Genomic DNA, 25101 nt, shown 5'->3' on the forward strand with positions numbered 1-25101 from the left:
GAATAAGATCCCCAGCTCCTTGTTGTGGCCTAAGAGCCCCCCAAAAGACTGACCTATTGTCCCTCTTGGGGACACAGACACAGACACTCACCAGTGGCTGAGTGACTAGGAAAAAGATGAAGGGGGTGGGAGCAGAGGTTACCAAGGGCTCTAATGCTCAAGAAGAGAGTCTGAGTACAAAGGAAGAGGAGGAAGAGGAGAAGGGTTCAGGGTGGGATATAAGAGGGGTTGCCATAGTGCGGAGGGTGGGGGGCATATTTTGGGTCTTCCCAGTAATTAACAAAGAAGAAGGAGCACCCAGTCCCCTGCCTCAGGCCTGAGAGCCTGCAGAGGGCAGCTGATACAAGGCTGAAGGGAGCAGATGGCAGTGATGAAGGAGGAGGAGGAGGGGTCTCTGAATGCCAACCCCTTGGGGACAAGCTCTGAATGGGAAGGGAACAGAGAGGAGAGGCAAGCTGAGTGGCCGTGGGACCTCCCTCAGGACCCAGCTCCACCTCTTAGCATCTCAGACTTGACTGTCACTGCCTGCCTGCCTAAGCAGCAGTCCAGACCACTGAGGCTGTGGTAGTAGAGACAGGTGGGGAGGTCCCTGGGTCCTGCAAAGGGTCGCGGTGAGTGTGTCTTTCCTTGAGATTCAAACTGCTAGGCCAACGGGAAGAGTCTGCAGAGAGAGCAGGCAGGTGTCCTTAGAAAAAAATAGGCACATAACAGTTGTCTAACTTGGTCTTCTTGTGGGACTCCTAACAGTGGGAGCAGGAGCTGTCTCTGACTCTGTTGCCTGCCTTTGGGACCTTCTACCCCCACCCCCACCCCATCACCCCCATTGCCTAGTCCAGCCTTAACAGAAAAAGAGATGCCTCCTCTTATTGCTATTTGATATGGCTGATTAATATCCTTTTCTGAAGGGAAACGGAGGAGGGATGGGTAGGAGAGGAGAGGGTGTGGAGGAAGGGCTGAAAGGAGAGGAAACAGGGCAGGGGGGGGGGTCAGAATGTAAAATAAATAAACTTTTAAAAAAATAGAAGAACCCCTCCCAGGACACAGGTTGGGGCTCCCCTAGCCACAGGGGATAGGAGTGGGAAGGCAGAGGGAAGGTGGTTCTGGGTTTAGCAGCACCCGCCCTCCCCCCAAGAAGGGGCACAGCCAGGAGAGTGATGGAGAGAGAGTGGCTGAACGGGAGAAGGCGAAGGGGGGGGGGCTTGGACTTCAAGAAAGGCTGATATGACTGCCTCATCGGTGGATCTGGTTCTTATCCCTGACTGGGGGGATTTGCACCCTCTCTCCTGGCCTAGGCTGCTATCCCTCTGGGGTCTTGCCACTTGCTTAGCTTCTACAGAGTCTTAGGGCATCAGGAACATTTCCAAGGCTCTGACACCCCCCCAGCCTCCCCACTTCAGCCTCTCCCAAGAGTAGCAAGTGGCCGGAAGGAGATGGCCCCTGCCTGCCTGCCCCCTCAGTTGGCTCTCTAGCTCTCCCGATCTTTACAGAGGAAAATCACCTCTAGAAACCCAACCCAGGAAGTAGGTACAGGAGCTGTGCCCCCACCCCCACCCCCAGAAAAAATTTTCCAGAGGATTCTGTGCAGCAGTTTCCATGGGAACATGTGTTTATCATCAGTGCTTTTTAGTGGGGCTAGAGTGTCTCTCACAGTCAGTATCACAGGACTTTAGTGGGTGGCCTCTGCTGGGGGCAGCTTCGGTTCCTCGGCCACCAGCTCTCACTCACCTGAAATCGAGTTACAGGCAAAACCTGCCTTTTTCCCCCTCCATCTAATTTAAAGGCCATGTTGCAGTCTAAGGATGCCTCTGGGACTTCAGGGATGGATTTTTATGTAGTTCAATAGTTTTCTTGGCAGACAGCTCTTCTAGGAGAGGTGGGCCATTGCCTCAGCCCGGCCAAGCTGAGTGGCGTCAATCTGTTCCTCCTAAATGCCCGGGGATGTCATTTGCCCCCCCAGAGGGGCTTCAGCCCTGGATCCAGACTCCAGACATTGACATGAAGCTCTGTGAACCTCCGCTGGCTCCTCCTTGATCTGTGGTTATAATTACGCCCCTGAGCCTTGATTGAGCGCTAGTTAAGTGCTGCGTGCTGCAGTTGGCACTGAATTTTCACTGTGCGTACAAGCAGGTGACATAGACACTGAGTGTGGTAAAACATTTAAACTCCAGCACGGTGAAATTCGCTCTGATGCACCTGCCACCTCCCTGCCTCTGTCAGCGTCACCTCCCTGGAGATTACCACCAGGCTTTGGAGGGAGGCTTTCCTACCTTGGTGTTTTTTTCATCGCCTCTATATATCTGGATGGATGAAGGGTAGGGTATTTGTGGGAGGTTGCTGAAGAGCTGGTGCAGTCATTCTGTAGGTGGTGTTTGCATTGGCTTTGCTCACAAAGCCCCACGTGGGGATCTGCCCAAGACAGTGTGTGGATGCTGCCAGACTCTAATTACCGCAAAGGACTCACAGGACGGATGGTCCTAATTTAATCAGGCCCCTATCAATGGCCCCTTTGGCTGCTCACAATTTTTCAACCTCCGTGTAAGGTGTTGCAAGGAACAGTCTCCAATCTACCACCTGGACCTATACCTGCTGAATCTTCTCTGTGGGAAATGATGAAAAGAGATTCCTGGGGCTCCCAGCTTGGAGCTTTCCTGTTTCAACAGACACTGCCAGGCACGGAGGTTCTACTGGTTTTCAGTCTTTGGACTTTTTTTTTTTTTTAATCTGCCAACATCTCATTTAATTTTGAAAACAGACCTGCAGATTGGGGTGGGGGGAGAGGGTGATCTCCCTGGTTTACCAAAGCAGAAGCTACTGTTGAGAGGAACTGACAGGATAAAAGGCGTACACGCCCAGAAGAGACAGGGCAATGCTGGGCTGGCTCCAGATGTGAGCATGTGTCCATGGGTCAGGCCAAGGAGTGATTCCATGGGTAAGAATGGAAAAGAAAGTGATTAAGGGACTTGATGCTGTGAAAGTCCTCCAGAAAGTCAAAGTTTCTCCAGAGATGGGCCATATCCAAATTTTCTCTCTCCCTCCATCCAGGGTGTGTGTGTGTGTGTGTGTGTGTGTGTGTGTGTGTGTGTGTGTGTGAGAGAGAGAGAGAGAGAGAGAGAGAGAGAGAGAGATGGATATTCCTACCTCCCAGTGGTCTACATCCTTGGTGAAAATAGAGGCAGGTCAGTGCAGGTCCTGGGGTTACATTTTCCTAGCAGCCTACTCCTGGCAGCTTGGACGTTGGTATCCCAGGTGTCCCCTGGAAAATCCCAGGCACAGCATGCCTGGAAGCAGGAGCCACCTCCCAGGAGCTCCATCACCCAGGATAATGCTGCTGTAATTGGCACCGCGCTGCCTTTACAACCCTCTTATTGCCTGAAAACTTACTTTGCAAGTGGCTATGTCTGGAGCGGCTTTTTATTTCCCCACTCTGGGGGCCTCTAGGGGTCCAGCAATCTGGACCGCCTCATCCCTGATCCTCAGGCTCTGTGGACCAGATTCCAGCTCACCTTGCCTGGGATAATCTGGGGACTGATTTGTCTCTTCAAATCCCTGCCCCCTTTCCTCGGTCTCTTTAACCTCTTCTTCAGACCTTCCCCGATTCTGCACCAAATCAATATTTCTATAGCTCAGATCTGACCATAGTAAACTCATCACCTGCAGTACTCCGTGGCTAAATTCATTGTTACAAAGGGGACAAGATCATTCGATGAGATAGAATGGGCTTTTCAACAAATGGTCCTGGGAGAAATAGGTATCGACATGGCCAAGGATGACTCACACCCTATACAGAAGCTCACAACAGCCTTTGTGATGTGCATGATTGAGGCTTGATCTTTTTTTTTTTTCCAGCACTCAGTCTTCTTTCCACCCAGCACTCTTTCAACATTTGTCATATTCAAATATGTTCCAGGACCTTTGCTAAGGGCTGGGACAGGAATAGATGGTCCTGGGTTGGAGAAAGATCATGTATTTGGAATAGTGTCTGTGTAGCATGTACAAAGCCCTGGGTTTGATTCCTGGTACCATGACAATATATACTTGTGGTCCCAGTGCTCAGGAATTGGAGGTAGGAGCATCCGAAGTTCAAGATCAGAGCCAATGAGATGGCTTGGTGAGGAAAGATGCTTTTGGCCAAGGCTGATGACATGAATTGCATCCTAGGACCCACATCGTGGAGGAAAGAAAGAGCCAACTCTCACAAAGTATCCTCTGTTCTCCATATGCATGATGTGGCACGCTCACCCACGCACACGTTCAAGCACACACAATAAATATGATTTAAAGATTTTTTTTTTTAAAGAAAATGCCAGCAGTGGTGGCTCACGCCTTTAATTTCAGCACTTGGAATGCAGAGGCAGGCAGATCTCTGTGAGTTCAAGGTCTACAGAGTGAGTTCCAAAAGAAAAAAGAAAAGAAGAAAAAGAAGAAGGAGGAGGAGGAAAAAAGAAAGAAATTCAAGGTCTTCTACCACATAGTGATTTCAAGGCCTGCCTAGCTATATATAACCCTGCCTCAAAATAGAGAGGGCGATCTTTACATAGATAGATAGATAGATAGATAGATAGATAGATAGATAGATAGATACTCCTGACTGATCAGCTGTCATTAGCCTAAAGTCACTTCAAGTCTGACCTGTGCTGTGGCTGCTCCTCAAAGATGCCCAGCTCCTCACCCCGTATCCCACCCCCCCACCCCTGCCCCAGCTAAGGCTGCTCACTGAATTCTTGCTTGACAAGGAGGATGTTCAGATACCCCTCCCTTTTCCACGAAGCTTCCCTAAGCTCCTTCCCCCCACCAGGTGGTTTATTTGTTCTTCATCACCTCATATTAAATCAGTTCACACACACACACACACACACACACACACACACACACACACACACTCACTCACACACGTCTCCCCCAGGAGGTCCTAAGCTCCCAGCACAGAGAATGCTTGTTTGTGTCTCTTTGTCTGAGCCCTGACACATACTCAGGGCTCAAGAGTCATTTGCTTAAAAAATAAATGAATCTTTTTCTGCACTTGCCTCTCGGTGCCTGTTCTTGCTGAAGAAGGAGAATGATTTTTTCCCCCCTTCTTCTTCTAGTTTCCAGGAAGTGGCTATTAAATGCATGAAATGTAACCCATTTTACATCTGTGAGAATTGAGATGGGCATGTTAGGGCATGTACATCACCAGAGCCCCTGCCAGGGGTTCTGGAAGCTGTACCACCTGCCTGGTAGCTCTAGGTCCGGCCAGGGAGGACAGGGCCAGCAGTGTGTGTAACTTGCAGCTGACAAGAGGCTCTGGTGATGTGAGCTGGCAGACAAGATCAGGGGCCATGAGGCTTGCAAGTGTGGTTCTGCTAATTGCTCCCAGAAGCCCCTATCACTGCCAGGGGAAGCCTCAGATGGCTCAGCAATGTCCTGACCGTGCTTTCACTCCACCAGATGGCCTCTCCTCCTGCCTGTAGGTAAGTCCAGGCACCCTTGGCAGAAAGGGCCTGGGAGTCTCCCAGTTACCAGCTGGAGAAACCCTCTTGGAATCCCTTTTGTTCTAGTAGACCCACAGCCACCCCCAGAATGGCTAAATCAATGTGGCAGGCTTGGAGCAGCTCAGTCAGGATCCAGCTATGCCCCCCCCCCCCACTCCTGCAGGAGCCCCTCGGCCCACGGCCTCTGTGGGCAGGGACTCTGATTATTGTGTACTGGGGGTGGAGCCAGGAGAGCTGCTGGCTTCTGTGATGAACAGCTGAAGCTAGAGGAATGGGCATTGCTCCAGAGCCAGGACATCAGATCCAGAAAACATAAAATGGTGAGTGACGAAGCCCAGGGTTTGATCCCCCAGCACTGTATAAACCTGGCACGGTAAAACATGACTTGTAATGCCACCATTTTGGAGCTAGAGGCAGGAGGATCAGAAGTTTAAGCTAAGTAGGGAGTTCAAAGTTAACCTACGTACAGAAGAGCCTGCTTTAAGATTAAACATAAAAGTTAAAGTTTACTGTGGCTATACACTGTGATCCTGAGCCTTTCCTTAGTCCTGTGTGTCTGGTGTGGTAGATCATCTCTGTCTCAAAGGTCAAAGCAAGCGGGAGGCAGGGGGAGGCTAGGGGTCAGGGGTCAGGGGTCAGGGAGGGAACTGTCTAGTCTAGGCTAATCTAGACCTAAGGCTGAGTTATTATCCCGCTCTTCAGAGCTCAGCCTGTCCTGTCTTCCTTTAGAGTGAGGGGATGCCTGGGGAGTATAGTATTTCTTTATAGGGTAAAACTACCCAGTAATGAGAGTTATACAGCCTTGTGTTGTGTGCTGAACTCCACTGAATTGTAGACCTGACAAAAATGAAGCTTATGATAAACAAGTGACTGGGACTTCAACACGGTGACAGAAATCCAAACCACTACTCTGTCTAGACACAGACACGGAAGTCCATCACCCCCAGGGCAGAATTTGTACATGCGTGTGAGGTGAGCTCACACATTCTTCCCTTGAACCTGACGTTGCCCTTCTCCACTCCAGCCTGCCCAGCCTCACCTCTTTTTTCATCCTTCCTCAGAAGGGCCTCTCTCGACTTCTACTCTGGCACAGGGAGTCCCCTCTACCTCACAGTTAAATGTCTTCTGAGCTCTCATCTGGCAACAAGCACTGGTCCCATTTTACCGATGAGGAAATTGAAGGCTTCAAGAGGCAAAACAACTTTCCCAAGGCAATCTAACTATTTGGGTGTTGCAACTGAGACGCCAGACCCAGCGTGAGTCTCAATCTGGGCCACTTTGCTGAGCGGCCTTCTGTGCCCTCCCAAGATGCCTCCACCCTCATCCTGGGAGCTGTGATGCTTCTTAGGTAGCAGAGGGGATTAAGTCTCTCAAGATGCAGAAATGATGCTGGATTTTGGGCATCATTTATGAGAAGGAAAGAGACGGGCTGATGACAGGCTCAGGAGGAGGAAGTGCTGGGCTCAAAAATGGAGGAAAGGGCCATGGCCAGGGAAGGCGAGTCCCAAATCAAATATGAAAAGGGTGACAAAATGGATTTTCCTTAAAGCCTCTGAATGCATGCCACTTGGTTTCCTTGCGTTGATGAGGCTTTGGATTCCACCCCCAGAACTGTGAAAGAATGTGTTGCTTTAAGCCCTGCTTGTGGCAATTGGTCACAAGAGCCATGAAAAGCAAACGTGCTTTCCCTTCTGGTTGAGACTCATTAGCTCTTCTCACTCCATGGCAGCCGGGTTGCCTGGCTCTGCTACCAGGGGATGCTGCTCCCTGTCAGCTCGGGCTTTGGAGCCCATCTCTGCCATAGCCTCTGCTCACTCTGACCTTGGGCCTCTTCTCTTACTCCCTCATTCATGAGTTGCTTAAAGACAGGCACCATTTCTGGGACATCATAGACAGAGACACAGCGAGGAACAGTTAAATGCCCAATTGGGGGAGGCAGGAGGGGAGAAAAACACATTTGAGAAAGGAAGGCATCCCCGCTGTAGCAGCCCCTGGGTGCCAACCCCAGCACCCATCCGAGCTCCCAGAGAGTTGGACTCTCCCTGGAGGGCTCGGGTTTTAGGGAAACCTATGAGCAAATTCCAAACCAATAAGAGCAAATAAATGAGGGGTGATTACTGACAATAGGAGAGGGGACACAGCAGGGCGCCTCCAAATAGCATCTCCTCCAGTACGGTTTAAGTGCTTTATAGGTCATTAACTACTTGACAGAGAGAGGCTGACACTTAAAGCAACGAATTTGGCGCCTCTGCCAGGGAAAATCAATCAGAAATGAAGACAGAGCATCAGCAGCCATAAGATGTACTGGGTGGGCAAACGGGATTCGATTTGCACATAATTTTAAAGGCCTCTCCATTGTGTAAATTGAGGCACACTGGTATTTGAGGTCATTTATAAATCTGGAACTAGAGTTTAGAAATACTTAACCTTCCCCTTGGTGAATTTCTCCCCCCTCCCTCCCCCCACCCCCGCATCATTAGTGAAATATTTCAAAGATGTGGAAATGGACAGAGACAAGCATAAACATTTAGGCTCATGGCCCGACTGTGTCAAATAAACATTTCAGCTATGGTGGAAGCATCCACTTCTAAAACGCACCACTTGTTTTTCCTTTTTTCCTTGCTGGTTCCCTCTTCTCAGGGAGATCTAAGCCGACCACCCATTCCTGCCCAAGACATCGTTCCCACCTCAGAAACAGGAGTGCAATTACTGCCTCTTTAATTAACTTGGCGATTAATCACCAGCTGCTTGTGAAATAGCTTTTATTGTCCTTGTCCATCTCCGGGTGGGGTTGGGGGTGGGGAGGAGGCTGTGTGTGTGTGTGTGTGTGTGTGTGTGTGTGTGTGTGTGTGTGTGTGTGTAAAAGGGTAGGGTGGGCCAGCGGTGGGGGGGCTTCTCAGAGCGCCACACTACACAGTATGGTTGGTTGAAAGGTCTGAAAGTTCCTAGTATTCAGAGGACTGCCTCTCTTCTGGGCTCTGGGCAGGCAGCAGCCACCAGGGGCCAGGGGCTGAAATGAGCTGGAGGTAAGCCCAAGAGAGAAGAGTGGGCAGCTGGGAAGAGAGTCTGTCCCCGGCAGCCTCAGGGCGGGCGTCTGGGCTCTGTTCACAGATCCAAAGGATCCTGGTGGGTTGAAAGATATAAAGGAGCCTGCTTTGGAAACCCGGCCCTCACAGATATAATTGACCTAGGATGAGGTTACACTGGATTAGGGTGGGCCCTGAATGCGACAACTGGTGTCTTTATAAGAAAGGCATGTGAAGTCACAGACACAAGGAGAACTCATTCATCAGTCGCCAAGCCAGCCTTCCTCATGCCCGATTCTGGCTTCACACTATACAGGAAACAGGCTCCCTGGGAGCATTTTCTGGTCCATTAACCCACCACGATCCAACTCCAGGAGCACGTCCTACACACTCCTTTGTCAGGGAAGCCCTTTCCCAAGCTCTCCTCGGAAGCCACTCCTCGATCAAAAGGACCTTTTTAGGGGTTTCTCCAAGGACATTCCAACCACAGATCGGCATCTGGGCTCAAGTCGTTTTGCTCATAGTTTGATCCATCGTTCTTGCGGCTCCCCCTGGGCACACACGTGCGGTGCCCAAACAGTCAGAGATTGACAATGCAGCCTGGGTTTAGACAGGTGGGTTCCCACGGAGGAAGAGGGCTCAGAGTCACTAGGATCTCAGCATGGAGACAGGAGGGGAATCATTCAGCTGCCAAGAGCAGCGCTTGGGACCGCGCAGCCACTGAAATAACTCAGTGTAGCCCACCTCGTGCTCTGAGTCCAACATTTGACACATGAGAAACAGGTCCTGCTACCCACAGGGCAATGCTGTCTACAAAGCTGGAGCCTACATATAATAAGCCTATATGTAACGCCAATCAGGCCCGTCAATCCCTCTCCAGTGACCACATTCTCTGCACCTCCGTTTCCCCCAGGACTGATACCAGTGTTAAAGATAGCTCCAAAAACTGCCGTGCACGTTTTCTATTAATGTAACCAACAAACGAGTTTGGCACACCTACTATGAGACAGGCACTGGGCATACACTACTGAGCAGTAGAACCGCCCCCCCCCCAGTCCAGACCTCAAGGAACCATTTGGTAGGGGACAAAGAAATGCAACTGTCATTCGGGGCGGGATTAAGCGTTACGATGGAGAGCACGAAGGCAGAGAGGAAAAGGCTGCAGAGTTCAGTAGGGACCCACAGAGCAGCGGCCGCCGCAGGGAAGAAAAAGGCAAAGAATAAAATCTACACTCTGCCACCACCTCTGAGCCTTCTTCGTCTCAGCCAATTAGGCATCAGCATCGCGGGCGGGCCGACCAATCATGAGCTGGAACAGGAGGCTTGGTCGCAGGCCACGGTTTCCTTGGCAGAGGGAGGCCAGGGCAGAGACACTCCGCCTCGCCCGCCCAGGCCACGCCCTATCCCCGCCCAGGCCACGCCCCCCGCAGCCAGCTGCTCCTGCTTGGGGCCGAGCGACTAGCGGCCGTTGAGGCCGAGTATTGTCCTAAAAGCCCCCATCCCACTCACCCACCCACCCACCCCCAAAAAGGAGAAGGGGGTTAGGAGCAAGAGCCACTTGGCTACAGGAGGATTACAAGATTTCCCTTCGCGACTGACAAGATGTAAAATGTATGAATCAGACCGCACAGCCAGGACAGGAGCGTGAGCGCGCGAGCAAGGTAGGCTCTGGAATGAGGCACCGGGTGAACCCTGAAGACGCCGCTCTCGTGCTGGGTGGTGTAGACCCGGAGACTGTCGAAGCAGTGTAGGCTCAAGGGACCCTCGGTGCCCGGGAGGCGGTGTGGATGAGCGCAGGAGGTGCGGAGGAGGCACCCGGGAGATCTGGAGCGGGGCCAGACTGATCCTCAAGGCTGAGGAGGTCCTATGTGGCTGGAGAGTGTGTAGAGACGCGGACCTGGGACTCGGGGGGCGGGGGGCGGGGGTTACTTCAGCGACCTGGGAGGAGGCGAGGCTGTGGATGCGCGCTGGTGGTTTGTGGCACCGCAGAGCCGCGGGCAGGTGTAGACGCTGCTGGAAAGTTTGCTGGAGTGCGCTGAGTAGCTCCGAGCTGGGAAAGGGCAGCTCGCACACGCGCAGACCCTGCGGCGTCCCCCGGAGCGCAGGACTACCTGCTTTGGCCCAGGGAAGGCGACTTGTGCTGGAAGGAGCCCCAAACCTCGGGTTCAGTAGTCCGCTTTCCCCCAGGGCAGGAGACGCGTCGATCCTGCCGATCTGCACTTTGGTGCAAGTTGGCTGTATCCGAAGTGTCCGCATCTCTCCCGTGAGGAATCTGAAGAGAAAGAGGATAACCTGGTGCCCCACCACACTCTGGGAGGAGTCGGAAGACAGGGTTAGCACCAGTGTTCTGGCTCCTTTTCTCTTTCTACCTAGCTTCAGTGAGGAGAAAGGGCCAGACATTGCGGAGAGGTGGAGTTTTGGGAGTGGGGCGATATGGATGGTCTGGAAATCCTGGATTTGCTCGTCGTTGCTTCAGGTGGCCGTGTAGTCTGAATTACGGGAATAGGAGGCGGGAGGCTAGTGGCAGAGAGTTCTGGCAGGGAACCCTAGTATCTGTCTTATTCTTTCCCAAAGGTGCCTGGGGCAGAGCAAGTGGTATAGGGATGAGCGATGCTCTTCTATAAGGGAAGAAAGGCGTTTTGACCCAAGGAAGGGGAGCTTGCTGGCGAGGAGATACCAGCATGTCTCTGGAGATTCTTGGGGAGGCGCAGTCTCATTTTCTATCACCTTCTGTACCCTTTGTCCCTGTGGGACCTTTACATGTATTGTTTATTCTTCTCTTGAAAAGATTTACTGCCAGGCATGGTGGCATGTGTCTTTAATGCCATCGTTCAGAAGACAGAATCAGGCGGATCTCTATGATTTTGAGTCCAGTCTGGTCTATCTATATCTAGTAAGTTCCAGGGCACCAGGAGTACATAGAGATAATTTATGTGTACGGGGGAGGGGGACCTTTGTGAGTTTATGTGCACCACGTGCAAGCAGGTGATCATAGAGGCCAGAGGGCATCACATCTCCTAGAACACGGGAGTTACAGGAGGCTGTGCGCCACTTGATGTGGGTGCTGGGAACTGAACCTAGCCCCTCCCTTCGTGTGTGTGCATGCGAGTGTTTGTGTGTGTGCGCGTGTGCGCACGAGTGCGAGTGTGTGCATGTATGATTGAGCACCAGTGCCACAGTGCTTATGTGGAAGTCGGAGGACCACTTGCAGGAGTTAGTTTTCTCCTTCCACCCTGGGATTGAACCCAGGCCCTTGGACTTGGTTGCAAGCGCTTTTACCTACTGAGCTATCCTCAGAGCCCTGGGCTAGGCATGGGCTAGGCATGGGCAAGGGAGCAGTGACTAAGGCAGATGCTGTCTCTTTCCTCACAGGGATTCCAGACCAGAGACAAACGACACACCATCAGGGAGGGAGAGGTGGCAGCTTGGGTGGGTGTCAAAAGACAGCCTCTCTGTGGAGCTGACAGGAAATAAGAAGTGTCACTGTTCCTCATCCCCTGGGCCCCAGGACCACTGTCACCATTTCCAGGAAGGCTTCCCTGTCCTTCCTGACTTGGCTGTTCACACCAAGGGACTCCTATAATCTGGGACTAGTCCTCATAGGGACAACATGGCTAGTGTTTGCCCCTTGTTGGGTGCATGCGCAGTGATGGCAGAACCCAGATTTCTGCTGAGTGGATGGGAGGCAAAGTGGCTAGTGTGCAGATGGACTTTCCCAAGGAAAATGGGGCTCTTCAGCCTGGCAGGTGTCCAGGGATTTTTCTTTCTTTTCTTCTTGGTCCTGGCTGGAGGAGGTCTGGGCTCCACCTACCCCACATCATGTCCATAGACAGAAAGTAAAAGAAGCCAGCAAGTCTGGTGAGGGAAATAGCAGGGAGAAGCAAGCACACACCATCCACAGCCACACCAAGGCTGCTGCAGGGCCAAAGCACCTGTCAGGAGAAACGCAGGGGAGCTCCTGTCCTAGGCCCCTGGGCTCAGACCACCCTGCCCACCTCTGATCCTACTTTTTTTGGGGGGGGGTTGTTTGTTTTTGTTTTGTTTTGTTTTTGAAATAGGGTTTCTCTGTGTAGCCCTAGGCTGTCCTGGAACTCACTCTGTAGAACAGGCTGACCTCAAACTCAGAGATCTATCTGCCTCTGCCTCCCGAGTGCTGGGATTAAAGGCGTGCACCACCACCCGGCCTGCTCTTTTTCTTGCATTCAGTTTCCTTTAGCACCACTCTGAGAGAATGTAGTGGCCAGTGAAGGGCCCCCAGGGCCACACTGACTGTATTCCACTCCCGTCCTGTGGACAGGACCCTGAACAGCTTCCCTTACTCATAGCCAGACCCCTAAATAGAGCTGCTTATGTGACTCATGGATCTCCGAGACTCTTGGCTGCAAAGTAGGAATCCCGCTCAGAAGAACTGGCTGTAATTTGATTTTTCATGGCTTCTATGCCCAGTAGACCTGTACTCCTGGCACCTTCCCCCGTGGCAGGTTTTGTCGGATTCCTGCAGATGCCCCATGAAGCTTTTATGGAATCTCCCTCCAGCCCACCCCACCCCCTTCAGGGGGTTTGAGGGGGACCCAGGGCTAGAGAACTCATCTACATATGTTATTTAGACTCTGGCAGGGACAGCGTCAAAGCAGCCTTCCACCTACCCACCGGCCCAGCCAGCCCTCCTGCCTGGATTAGCTTTAAAAAAAAAATTAATTTGCAGTGATTTACTCCCTTCTGTTCTGTGGGGATCACCAGCATTTTAAACGTGTATTTAAATCACATTCACTGCTCCCAGCTAAACCTCAACCGCCTCCTCCTGCCCAGCAGCAAGAGCACGCTGCATTCAGAATCAGACGTTCAGGCCAAGTTCTGTTAATGAGGAGCTGTGTAACCTTGGGCAAATGACTTAACCTCTCTCTGCTCCTCCATTGGTTCTTGTAGACACAGAGGTTAATGGCAGTCCTTCCCCTCCCCCTTCACAGGCTGTGAGGATTAAATTAGATAGCATTGGGGAAGAGCTCTGCAGTGGCCGACCTGGGGTTTCTCTTCTTTGGTATTGGCTGTCCCCTTAATTAGCTGGGTGACCTTGGGCAGGCCACTCAACCTCCATTTCCTCATCTGCAAAACATAGGGGCTGTTATAGACAGGCATAGAATCCTCACCCCTGTCCCCGAGCCCTGGCTTGCTTCCTTCTGCCTTCTGCTAGCCACTGTCCCCTCGGCCACTCCTTTGGCTTGCCATCTGAGAACTCTGGTTTAATTGGTGTTGTGTCCCTCTACAGCTGCCTGTCCCCAGACTCTCTGTGGAAGTCCCTGGACTGTGGCCCTGAGGGGCCTGCAGCTCCTGGCTCATTCACAGAGGTAATTAGCTGTGATGTCACAGGTCTGGGAGGTGGCCATAGCCGGGGCACGTGGCCAGGCCACCAGCAGGCCGTGACCTGCCCTGTCTGAGGCCTGAGGGGTCCCTGCTGCTGTGGTGGGGAAGCAGTTTCTTGGCCAAGCCAATTCCATTCCCATATTTTATGACTCCTGGAAGCCCTGGTTGGAGTGTAAATTAGTTCTACCCTGTGCTTTTGTTGGCAACTGTCGGCGCCTTGAAAGCGAGGGGCTTTGTCAGGAAGAACAAAGCTGTTCATGTGGTTTTCTGATTTGGGGGAGGTGTGCTCCTGGGGGAGGCTTCTCTCTTCTCAGGGTCAGTCTGACTCCTTGTTCGTAGCCTTGCTGGTTTTGTTTTGGGTTTTAAGTCCTATGACTTAAGAGTCACATATGGTGTGTGTGTATGTGTGTGTGTGTGTGTGTGTGTGTGTGTGTGTGTGTGTGTTGGCTGAGGGATTCTCCCCCCCCCTTCCTTTTGGCTTATACAGAGTACTCTCTGGAAGCTAATTCCAAGGACTGAACTTTTCAAATCACAGCTTCAACAGCTTTTAAAAACCTGGACCTGGTTACCCCTACCATCCATGTGTAAAGATTTTGAAAAGAAAAAAAAAAAAAAGAAGAAAAGAAAAGAAAGAAAGAAAATCCCACCCCTGAGAGCGGGGCAATGCAAGGGCGCTGGATGTGCAGCTCCTAGCAGTGAGATCTCACTGCAGACCTGAGGTCAAAACCGAAAGGCAGAGGGGCCTCTTGGGAGGGTGCACGGTCTGTTCTTTGCCAGACATCTGGATATTGAAAAAACATCTGGGTGGCTGGGCTTTTCAGGTTCGGTCTGACATTTAATATCACAAACATTGAGCTTGCCTCTCTTCTCTCTCCCCCCTCCCCCCCCCCCAGCCAAGCTCCTCCAAACACACCCATCCCCCACTCCCACTCCCCTCCTTGCCGGGTAAGAAACATCCATTCTCTCCGATTCCCCAGCGTTTTCTCCCTACCGGAAATCTGATGGGCTTATGACATCATGGCTGGCTGCTGAGCGATGGAGTGGATGCCACAAAGAAATCCGACATGTCAGATGGATTCAGAAACCCCTTTCCCGCCCGCGGCTGGAGGAACAGGCGTGGAGTTGAGGGGATCTGAGCTTTGTTTGAAAAATTAAAACAACAACAACAACAACAACAACAACAACCACAACAAAAGAAAACCCAACCCAAGCCTTGCCCGATATTAAAGGCAATGTTCTTAAAAAACAACCAAACAAACAAAAAACAAAACAAAACAAAAAACAAGCAGAGTGTTTGGCCATCGTCCTCTTTTCATAAAAATGCTGAGTTTTATGAGACAAAGTGGCTAATAAACTGGACCACAACCTCCTGTGAGTTTCTGTTGACTGTGTCCTGGTTCCTCAGTAAAGGGGAGATAGCAGTACCTTCTCTCTGTGTTATTAAAATGAGATCGCTTTTTTTTTAAAGGCAATAAAATTCACAAGGTAAATAGCTGGCTTGTTTTTTCTAGGAATCCATTTTTATGGCATGACCTCGGTCCTGCCCCCATCTACAAACACTGTAGTTCCCTCTGCAGAGTTTCCTGACAGTGGACCCCTGGCAAGGGCACTTTACTGTCCCAGCTGAGCTGGAGAGGAGAGCCATCGGTCGGCAGGGCAGGGCAGTGCAGGGTAGGACCTATGGCATAGGTCAGCAGGGTGGGACCAGGGCACTTCTTGGCATGAAACCCTTTGAAATGAGAGTCAGGCAGAGAACAGGGGTCGAGGGACCTGTGACTGGAGCCTGAGGGCCACCTGGCAGGGCCACCGGATGTCTTCCCCCTCCAAAGGGAGGAAAAAGCAGAAAAAGCTCCAGGCTGAGGGGCCTAGGAATATACTTGGCCCCTGAAACAGGCTCAGATTAACGGAGTTCCAGGGAATGTGCTGTGCCCGGCAAGCACCCAACTCAGGCTTTTGACATCCGAGACTGGATTGGTGTCTCAGCTGAGGACAAGCTTTGGGGTCCAGAGTAAGTGTCTCTTCCTCCTGGTGTCTTTCTCTGTAAGTGAGGTTGGGGTGGGGTAGATGCATTTACCCTGCTCTCCCAGCTGGAAGAGTCCCAGTACCTGACCCCTGGCACTGGGACCAGCCACTCTCATGGGCAGAGACCAGGCTCAGCTAAAGAGGCCAGTGTGGACCTTAGAGACAGGTCTACTGTCCGGGCTTGCGTCCCAGCTCTGCTTCCTGCTAGCTACACGATGCTATGGATCTGCGTCTTGTCAAACAGCACAGGTGGAGGAGATGGGACCCTCTCATTCCTGTGCACAGAACTTCCCTTGGGCCCCGCATTGCCCAAAGGGAATAGACGTGCATCCTATGCCGGCCTTCCCGGTGCCTGGTGCCCAGGAAGACCGAGTGTGCCTTTCCTTCCCTTGTCTTCCTCGCCACGCCTTATTCCCTCCAAAGACAGCATGGTGGCCTAGCTTCGGCTCTTCAGGGCCTTCCTGCTTCCTTCTCACCTCCCTGGAGCCCCTTCTGCACACAGTGGCCAAAGCTTAAGCCCGAGCCTTCACTCTTCTGCCCAGAGCCTGTACTGTCTCTTCCTCAAGATCAGAGAAGTCCTGCCTGTGGCTTGTCGCAGGCCCCACTCACACACTAGCCTTGCCAACATCCCATGGGGCTGCTCACCTCAGGACTTTTGCACTTGCTGTTCCTTTTCCCCAGGGCACACTCTTGCCTGTGATCTTCACTCCCTCTTTCACTTCTTTGAGTGCTCTGATCACAGACAGACCTTCCCTCCCTCCCCCTCTTCGTCCTTTTCTGCTCCATTGCTCTTTATAGGACTTATTAGCATTTGACCTCGCCATACAAGAACGTGTTTGCTACTACAGTGCACTAGCATCAGAGCGGAGCTCTGCCTGATTTCTCTCTGATGTATCCCAGATGCCTGACCCAGGGTCCCATAAACATGACTTTTAAAGATATTACTGTTGCTGGGCGCTGATGATGCACGCCTTTAATCCCAGCACTTGGGAGGCAGAGGCAGGCGGATCGCTGTGAGTTCGAGGCCAGCCTGGTCTGCATAGTGAGTTCCAGTATAGCCACAGCTATAGAGAGAGAACCTGTCTCAAAACAAACAAACCAACAAAAATATTGGTGTGTGTGTGTGTGTGTGTGTGTGTGTGTGTGTGTGTGTGTGTGTACACATGTGGAGGTCAGAGGACAGCTAACTTTTGGGACTCAGATCTCTCCTTTATGGTGGTCCCAGGGACTGAGTCACCAGGCTTACACAGCAAGCACCTGTACCTGCCAAGCCATCTTGCTGACCCCATGAGCATGTCTTGAGTGAAAGAGTAGAGGGATGCCAGATGTTAAACAGCTGCCTTGTGCTACTTTCTATGCTGAGCGCAGGATAAAACACCCACCCACACCCCACCCTCAGGGTCTCCGGCCTCCTGTAGAGCAGGTGGAGTGGAGGGCTGTGTCTGGGAAATGCTCTAGCCAATTGGCGGGCACTTCCTAAGAGGTGGGCATATGTGAGGAGGCCTGACAGGTGAGAGGTTGCAGAAGACCTAGAGGACAGGTGGACTTTGAAGGGCAAGACACGGGCCGGGAAAAGGAATCCTTGCCGGGTAGGGGGGATGCAGGCTGGTGGAGGAAAGGCAGGTGATGGGGCTGGGGTTATGGTGCGAGTGACGGCTCCAAGGAAGGAAAGTATATGTTTTCCTAGCTGCCTCACTTTCCCTCTGAGACTCAGTTTCCCCATCCGTGGACTCCAGACTGTGTGCTTTTCCTGCCACACTGCCCAGTCTCCCAGATGCTGAGCTAAGCCTGGCATGGTGGAGGGCAGAGAAGACTGTAGGAGCAGGGTGTTGAGGACTGGCTGTCTCCCCAGCTGTGGCTCCTCCTTCCTTCTCTCAGTGAGTAGAGCCATCACTGACAGGAGGGTAGCCTGGCTGTCACCAGCGGGACCCAGACCTGAAGTGTGCTAGGTTCTGCCTTGAAGGCTCTCCACTTAGGTCTCATACTGCTGAGCCCCACAGCTCTGATAGACAAGCTTTTCCTGGAGAAGTCAAGGCTCACACCAAAGAGATGATTGACAGCTATATTTACCACATGGCTGAAAAATGACAGCTGAAGGACTTGACTCAGATATTTCTGGCCCCGTGCCCCACTGCCCTTAGCAAGGCTGAGTCTCAGCAGGGGTGTGGCAGCACAAGCCCATCATCCCTTTCCACACTCCAGAAGCCCAAGGCAGGAGGATCAGAAGTTCAAGGCCAGTCTCAAATACACAGATGGGCCAAGTGAACTTGTCTGGGAAAGCCAGGATAGTACAGGTTAGACACCTGTTCCTGGTCCCCTTTCACAAGGTTGTCCTCATTGTACTTGAGTCTCTGGAAACCCCTCAAGCCTTTCCCCATTGGGGGAAGCTTCTCTGCTTTTGCTAACTCCGTGAAAGTCCCCCAACCGCTTCAGGTAGTGTGGGCTCTGCTCCTGTTTTATGGTTGGAGGAAACCAAGGCTTGTAGAGAGCGGTTACCTGAGGGACGCACACAGGCTGGTTGAGCTGCTTTCTGAAGGTGGCCATGGGAGCAGAGAGGGAAGAACTGGCATTTGGACATATTGGGGGTGTGGGCGGGGGATATCAGAGGCCAACCTCAGCCCATGCTCGGCCAGAGCTTTCTTTTGGTGTCTGTCCCAAAGGGGAGTTTGGCAGTCCTGATCTGCCCTGTCCTCACTAGAGTTCAAACAGCCTCTGCTATGGGGGAAGGGTCATTGGCTGAAGGAGCCTTCACACTGGGCACTCCAGGCTTCTTTGACTTTCTAAGCCTCAGTTTCCATGTCCACGATTACACTCATAGCCAAAGCAGAAATGCTAGACACCAGGAAGCATTGTAATATACCCAGCCCCTCTGACCCATAGTCAGTGCTCAGTGAACACCCCCTCCTGGACCTCCAAGTATCCCCTGTCACAGGCTGAGTGGAAGCACCCTCACAGCAGGGCCCCTGCAGAGTGCCTATGCAGGCCCTGTTGCCTCTGACTTTACAGGTGAGGGTCCAGACCATAGACATCTGCCTCAGGGGCTTCCCTGGTACTGGGCTGGTCCACTCAAATGAGCCTGAGGAAAGCAGGGCTTAGCAGCAGAACCTGCCCTCTGATCCCCAGGAGAGGGAGGACTCCCAGGGCAACCTCTCAAAGTTAGAGGCCTGCCTTTCACAGCTTCCTAGCTGGAAAGTGGTTTGAGGCTGAGGTGCCCAGAGCTGGGGCACTCCCATGCCCACAAACTATATCAAATTTCTCTAGGCATTCATGTCTGTTAGGCACCTACTCTGTGAAAGGGTCTCTATGCCTACTTAAATACATTTTTAATGCTTAAATTTATTATTATTATTATTGTTGTTGTTGTTGTTGTTGTTGTTGCTGTTGTGTGTATGTGCGCACACACACACACACACACACACTCTCTCGCGAGCATCAGTACATGTATTTGTGTGTGCATAGCACAGTGTGCAGATAGAGGTCGGAGGCAAGTTTTAGGCGCCTGTGTCCACCTTTACCTGCATCCTGGAGATTAAACTCAAGTCACCAGGCTTGCAGGCAAGCATGTTTACTTGCTGAGTCATCTTGCCAGATCTTGAATAAAAGTTTAAACATTTATTTATTTACTTCTGTAGTATTAGGGATGGAACCCAGGGCTTTATCCATGCTAGGCAAGGGCTCTACCATCAAACCAACAGGGGGATTTTTTTTTTTTGAGACAGGATCTTGGGTAGTCTAAGCTAGCCTCACTTTCGTTGCCTCCACCTTTGAATTGCTGGGATTACAGGTGTGAACCACCACATCCAGTGGTGCTTGGGATGGAACCCAGGGTTTGTGCAAGCTAGGCAAGCTCATGACCCACCAAGCTGCATTCCATTCCTGGTCAGATACTTCTTGAGGTACGGCCTCATAGCATGAGACGGAAAAGCCAAGGGTTGGAAAGAAAGAGGAACTTGGCTGGAGTAACAACAGAGCAGGTTTCAGTTCAGGGCTGTGGGACTCCAAAGCCAGTCTCTGTCTCCTGGGCAAGGCAGTGGACAGAGGACAGGCTCTGGGCCCCAGGATGTGATGTCGGAAGTCCAATCTGACTCTGTTCTTTGCCCATTCTGTTTCCGCTACTTACTATGGTTTTTTTCTTTTCTTTTTTCCTCCCTCCCTTCCTTCCTCCCTCCCTCTCTTCCTCCCTCCCTCCCTCCCTTCCTTCCGCCCTCCCTTCCTTTCCTTCCTTCCTTCCTTCCTTTAATGTCTATATGGATATCATTTTGAGTAGAGGCCGGAGGACAGCTTTTGGGATGAGGGTCTCTCTTACCTTGTTGAGCTTCCTGAGGCGGAGTTTCTCCTTTCTCCTGCTCCGTACACTCCAGGCGATTCTTCTGCATCTCCACGGGATTGCCAAGATTACACACCATTGCATCTGCTTTATCGTGTGGGTTCCAGGGATGGAGCCCAGATTGTCAGGCTTAAGCAGCTAGCACCTACCGGGAGCCATCTCTCCCTGGCTCATACCCTGGCTGACTCAGCCCAAGTTCCCCTTGTGTCTCAGGCTTAGGGTTCCCTACGTGAGGCAAGGCAGTGCAGTAAGAAAGGCCTGTGACCGAGAATGCAGCAGGTGTGTTATCAGCAAGCCTGGAGAGAGTATGGGAACCACACACAAGGAGGAACGGCAAAGCCAGGACACGTATGAGGACCTTTGAGAGCTTCATGAGTCAGAAGGGCAGAGGCAGGACCTGGGCAGAAGGGAGGAGGCTGGGCCTGAACTACCCTTTCCTCACTTTGGGGCTTTACTCAGGCTGTCCTTAACGTTTGGCCTCTTGGAAATTTCTGGACCCTACTAAGGGTTTGCTTATTGCTGTTCCCTGAGCCGCGGGTTGCACAATCCCACCACGTACGGCCTGGATCTGAGCATTTGGCCACCAGCATGCTGGCTGGCCTGACAGTGGCATCACTGTTTCTGACTGAAGCTCCAGCTGTGCCCCTTGCTTTGCTGGGTGACCCTGGGCACGCTACTTTACCTCTCTGTTTCTTCATCTGCTGATGGACAGCAGCAGGTCAACTTACAGGACTCTGCGGGGGATGAAACGAGTTTGTGCTGCTGAAGCAGCGAGCCACAATGCCTCAGAGAACCAGCCAGCTAGGACACACTCTGTAGTGTACATCACTGTTGTGATGTGTGAGTCCCCCACCCCCTGGGGGTAGGGGGAGGCAGGAACTTAGGGCTCCGTGATGCCTATAGAATGAACGTTCAGCCCTTCTAATAAAATCAATAATAATCTAAGTAGAGCATCCAGTGCATGATCACAGCTAATTCCGACCACCCTGGAGCATGGGCGTTATCAGACCAGCCTGGCAGAGGCTCCAAGTGAGACTGAGAAGTGGCTGCCTAGAGAGTACTTGTAGGTTGGGAGGCAGGGAGATCCTGGTCCTGGCCTGTTGTGCCCCTTTCTGATGGTCCAGACACACCTCGTTGCTCCCTCCTGGTGCCCTTTCACATTCCCAGATCACTTGTTGGGGTGCCAGGGTGTGGACGTGATCTGTCAGTTATTTCATGAGCCCTGGGCCCTGTAATATGCACATGCAGTGTGTGCACTGGTGCACGTGTGGGCTCCTGACCTCCACAGCTGCCGCGTTCCTCTGCGTCTTCAGAGGAGTGACTGACTGTTTCACTACCATTATCACCATGAACCTGCAGACGTTCCTGCTCCTCCGTTGGGGTGGGGGCTGTCACTCCCGTTGATTTCTTGGTCTAATCCATGTGGCTGTCAGCACGCGGCAGTGAGACGGAGCTGGGAAATCCCCACCCATGCAGTGCACCTGGCACAGTGGGACTGGCAGAGGGAGAACCAGCATTATCACTGGGTATTACCCACAGTGGTATCTGGGAACAGGGGCAGCCCGTGCCCTCTAGTTCCTTCCACATTCCACCAGTGCCCTACCATCTGTCCCGCTCACCCCTGGAAGGTCCGGGAGAAAAATGAGTAAAGAGACAGAAGGCAGAGAGGAGGTGAAATGCAGCAAACCGGGAGGAGGGCTGCAGAATGGGCCTCTGCGTGCGTTCTGAGAAGCCTGTGGCTGGGGTGCACCCAGGCCATCTTGAGAAGGTGCTGCTGGGATGCCTCTGGGCTGGACCATCTGTGGTTGAACTCAGCTTAGCCCTAGAAGGCTGGCTGCACCACTATCAGTGTCTAAGAGAGGCAGGTGGCCCTTGGATTGGGGCAGTTCGACAGGGGATGGGACCAGAAGAGGCTAGAGACCCAGGTGGTTATGGGGCAGATTGAGTTAACTTGGGGCCCAGGGTAGCCCAGCTTAGCCCAGAACCAAGCCTGGACCCTTGAGAGAGGTTCATTTATTCAATCACTTATTCACTCATTCCTTTTATTCTACATAGAGATCCGCCTGCCTCTGACTCCCCGGTGCTGGGATTAAAAGCCTGCACTACCACACCTGGCCCTGTTATAAACTTATTAGAGTGCTCATCAGTGTCCTGCAGGCCCCAGCTAGTCCTGGACACATAGCATGGAGCAGATGATAGCCGACCCCCTCCTCAAGGACGTTCTAAGAGATACAGACCAAAGAGAGAGAGAGAGAGAAAAAAAAATCCCACCAAAACCAGGGAAAAAAAACCCAACATAATAAGCAAGGAACATATGTTGTTATCAAGAGTGCTAAGTGCCAGAGAGAAAAATAAAGCCGAGAAGGGAGATGGGTGGATATTTTGTTTTTCATTTATAAATAGGTGCCCAAGAGAAGGTACCATCTGAGCAAAGATGGACCGAGGTGATACCTCTGGGAGAAGAGTTATTCCAGGCAGAGATTAAAGCCAAGAGCCAAGGCCCAGAGTGGGATCTGGCCTGGCACGGTCAAGAGGCAGGGAAGGGCTAGCATCGCAGGAGGAAGGGCAGGAGGCAGGTGGCAGCAGACAAGCTCTGGGAGGAAGTGAGGCCAGATGGTGTGGCCCCTGGATGTGCCGTTTGCAAGGATCCCACTGGCTGCTGAGGTAGACAGGATTTGGGGAGGGGCAAGGCAGGAGCAGGCAGCTGTTGAGGAGAATCTAAGGGTGGGGGGCTGGGGGCGGGTAGGCTCTGTCTGTTAAATGACAGCAAGCATCGAGGGTGTTGGTGTTGCCTCGAAGTCTGGTTGGACCCTAAGGGGGGCTTAGAGACCTAAGGACAGGCTGGGCCAAGGACCAGCAGGACACAGCAGGTGGTTGTGGCCCTAACCATCCATCCATGCTAAGAGGCAGGCTAAGAGGCATGGCAGCCCATGGTAGATTACACCTGGGGGCCCTCTGTTTCTGTACCCCCAGACGTTTCTGGGTTCCATCCCTGGGGAGTCTTGTTCTGCTCTGGATGGGGGCGGGGCTTAGTGTTGCTCAGGGGCTTATGTAAGCACTCTCTTCCCGCTGTCTTATCCCAGCACCTGCGTCTGCCCGCCCTTCTGCCCTTCCTTCCTTTCCCACCATCCACTATCCTCCTCTCACCCAGCATCCTTCATCCCAGCACCCAGCTTCCCATGAACGCTACAGACTAGGCCCTTGCTTTCCTGCACTCGACAGTCATGTACCTGGGCCCAAAGTCTCCTTCCTACAGACAAAAGTCAGAGAGAGCTGTGGGCCGTCGGATAGTCTCAGTTCTGTCAAACTGAAGATATTCACAAGTTTGTGACCACATGCAGCATAATAGTCAAGCATTTTTTTTATGTCATTTAAAATTATGTCAGAGCCAGGCGTGGTGGCGCACAACTTGAATCCCAGCACTTGGGAGGCAGAGGCTGGCAGATCGCTGTGAGTTTGAGGCCAGCCTGGTCTACAAAGTGAGTCCAGGACAACCATGGCTACACAGAGAAACCCTGTCTTGGGGGGAAAAGAGAAAAAAATGTCACCAAGGCTGGGGCTGTAGTGCAGTTGGTCGAATGCTTGTCCAGCATGAATGAAGGCCTGCCTTCAGGCTCCAGTGTTACCTAAGACAGGCATGGTGGCATACACCTGTAATCCCCCCACTCAGAGGATGTGGAGGCCGGGGGATGGGGAGCTCAAGGTAGTCCTTTGCTGCACAGCAAGTTAGAGGCTGGTCTGGGCTACATCAGACCCTGTCTCGAAAAAAGTGTTTTGGCCAGCTTTTAACCCCAGCACTTGGGAGCCAGGCTCAGGTAAATCTCTGAGTTCAAGTCCAGTCTGGACTATATAGGCAGTTTTAGGCTAGCCAGGGCTACCAAGTGACATGTCTCATGGGAGAAGAGAGGGAGAGGGACAGGGGGACAGGGGGAGAGGGGGAGAGAAAGAGGGAGAGGGAGAGGGAGAGGGAGAGACAGAGAGACAGAGAGACAGAGAGAGAGAGAGACAGAGAGAGAGAGAGAGAAGAGAGACAGAGAGAGAGACAGAGAGACAGAGAGAGAAGAGAGAGAGAGAGAGAGAGAGAGAGAGAGAGAGAGAGAGAGACAGAGACAGAGACAGAGAGAGAGAGAGAGAGAGAGAGAGAGAGGGAGAGAGAGAGAGAGAGAGAGAGAGAGAGAGAGAGAGAGAGAGAGACTATCACATCACACAAACCTACTCAGCTTTGCTTTTATGCTGGACAAGCTCTTTAGGCCTGTGCTAGGGATAAAGGTCTCTTCTGTCTCCTGATTCACTTGGTAAAAAAGCCACAGGAGTCCTTCTGGGGCCTTCCTCTTCAGCTTCACAATACACTAACTTATGGGGCAAACTATCACTTCCTTGGGGTGCCAGAAAAGATGGGTGAAGATGCAACCTCCATGCTACCTAGGCTCCGGGCAGCCGTTATCCACAGGCAAAAGGGGAAGAGTACATCGTGAGTGAAGGAACAGTGCCTGAGCCTGACTAGGTCTGAATCCTGGGGACCAGTGGGCTCAAAACTGAAGTATAAGGACCCCATTAAAAAATCTTCACTGAAATATAATCTATATACTGCAATTTTTTTTCTACTTTTTTTCCTTGACTAGTAATTTTGTATATATTTAATCATGTTGTTACTGTGATGATGTCACTTTCTTTGACAGTTACACACACAGATACAATTAACTCAGGCTGGTCTTGAATTCAAAATGCTTGCCTCAGTCTCCCAAGTGCTGGGATTACAGATATGCATCAACACTCCTGGCGCCACATCTTTTTGTTGTTGTGTTGCTTTGTTTTTTCGAGACAGGGTTCCTCTGTGTATCTCTGGCTGTCCTGGACTCGCTTTGTAGACCAGGCTGGCCACGCACTCACGGAG

At 52.0% G+C, this 25101-nt stretch overlaps 1 long non-coding RNA gene across 1 annotated transcript; it reads right to left on the reverse strand.

Moving 5' to 3' along the window:
• Positions 1-8834: 8834 nt before the first annotated feature.
• On the reverse strand, positions 8835-14990 carry LOC311578554. Its single transcript, XR_014772890.1, has 2 exons — positions 14850-14990; positions 8835-10769 (listed from the first exon to the last, which is right to left on the reverse strand). It is a non-coding gene; the product is annotated as an uncharacterized lncRNA (long non-coding RNA).
• Positions 14991-25101: the final 10111 nt, after the last annotated feature.

This window comes from Acomys minous, assembly GCF_964271855.1.
Source record: "Acomys minous genome assembly, chromosome: 12".
In the NCBI taxonomy this organism is placed as follows: domain Eukaryota; kingdom Metazoa; phylum Chordata; class Mammalia; order Rodentia; family Muridae; genus Acomys; species Acomys minous.